The 1,917-nt window shown below is 54.6% G+C and overlaps 1 pseudogene; it reads right to left on the reverse strand.

Annotated features, from left to right (window-relative positions):
• Positions 1 to 665: 665 nt before the first annotated feature.
• On the reverse strand, positions 666 to 1,505 carry LOC122740020 (annotated as a pseudogene).
• Positions 1,506 to 1,917: the final 412 nt, after the last annotated feature.

Consider the following 1,917-nt stretch of genomic DNA (forward strand, 5'->3'; position numbering starts at 1 on the left):
GCTGCTGCCCAACTTCCCTCAGCCATCACCAGTGGAGGATAGTCCTCCTGGCCCAATAAGGGAACTTTCCACAGTCAGATGATCCCCCATCAGACTACCATGGTCTTCAATAAAAGTATCTGCCTGTCTCCTGCTGGAGGAGATAAATATCTCAGAGCCAGGCCTCTGTGCAATGCCTTCTCACTGTGAGAAGTCCAAGGACTTCTCTCTTGGTTTCCTTTCCCTAGCACCTAAATAAAATATGATTTTATTCTATTTGGATTTGAGTACAAGAGGGTGTAATTATTTTATTTTATTTTTCAGTTATAAATACACTGTTTGGCGAGGGGGTTTGTCAGAGGTGAGAAGGATCGTTCTGTACACAGATGATCAATATTAATAGACGCTAATTGACCAGACTGGACAGAGACAGAGACAGACACAGACATCTTGTACTCTCCCCCGCCCCCACCCAGCAGAGCATGGCACAGGGAGCCCCTCGATCACGTCCTGGGTTTGGTAACACTTGGTCAACGGGCGGGATGGGTGGTGAGGGGCAGGTCCTCAGTCGGGAGGGGGTGCCGAGTGCCAGGCGATGCCCTCAGAGCAGGAAGAGGGGCACCCTGGAATGGGTGCTTGTGGCTTTGAAGTCCCTGGGAGAAGCCGAGGTGGGCCTGCTGGTCTCCTCACACATCGCTCAGGGCCTTGCGGGCAAACTGGGGCAGCAGAAGGCCGCCTGGTGGATGTCGGAGCTGTAGTATTTGAGCTTCATTTTCTCTACTTGTTCCTGGGTCAGCTGCTGCACCGGCTCCGGGAAGTTAGTGCTCGGGTTCTCGCTGCAGAGCATGAAGCCAATCTGGCCGCTGGGGTAGGTGGGGATGGTGCAATAGGGGTATTCCACCACAGGGAACAGGGACTTGCAGAAGTGACGCATCTCCTTGATGAGGTCCAGATGCAACCACTGGCATTCATCCTGACAGCAGAGGATCCCGTCATCTCCCAGCGCTGTCTTCATCAGCTGGTAGTAAGACTCTTTGAACAAACTCTCAGCAGGACCCATGGGGTCCGAGGAGTCGGTGATGATGACATCGAAGGCGTCCTGGTTCTGTTGCATGAATTCAAACCCATCTCGAAGTGCAAGGTCAGCTTGGGACTGGAGTAACCCACGGCCATGCCCGGCAAATACTTCTTAGAGACCTGGATCACAGACTCCACAGATGGATGCTTCACCACCTCCCGAAGGACGCCCCCGTCCCCACCACCAATGATGAGCACCTTTCGTGGGCTGGGCTGGCTGCAGAGGGGCAGGTTGGCAATCATCTCCTGGAACGAGAATTCATCCCTCTCTGTGCACTGCATGACTCCATCCAGCACCAGGTCTTACTGCGGAATAACAGGATCTCCTGGAAGCGGGAGCGCTGGTGGTGGAGCAGCTCGTCCACCTGCAGGGACATGGCCTGGCCCAGCCACAGGCTGCACGTCTCCCGGAACCAGCCCTTGTGGATGGCTGGGGGCCCGGGCTCCATGGCGGGACCGGGGGACACACAGGCCGCGGCGGCCGCAGGACAACGGGGCCTGCAGCGCCCGCCCGTCTGCCAGGTGTAATTCTTTAAAGAGGAATTCCTAAGGACCCCTACCCCCAAACTCCAGAAATTTCCCCCATAACAGTATGGATACACCTGGCATGGAGATCCCTCACACCAAAGCAAATCACTACCACTACCTAGCTATGACTGAGTAGATAAGTCCTAGGGTGAATGACCTACCCAAGGGCACATGTCCCATCATTGTTAGAAACCTTTTTACACCCAAGCCTTTCTTCCTCAAAAGCCACCACTCGACTGCCCACTCTGCATTGCTTCCCTAGTCCAAGACAGTCCAAATCTGGAGGAGACTGAGATGGGTTCTGGATACTGAAAGCTACGCAGGTTGGAGCCT

The sequence above is a fragment of the Dromiciops gliroides genome, chromosome 2 (genome assembly GCF_019393635.1).
Source record: "Dromiciops gliroides isolate mDroGli1 chromosome 2, mDroGli1.pri, whole genome shotgun sequence".
Lineage (NCBI taxonomy): Eukaryota > Metazoa > Chordata > Mammalia > Microbiotheria > Microbiotheriidae > Dromiciops > Dromiciops gliroides.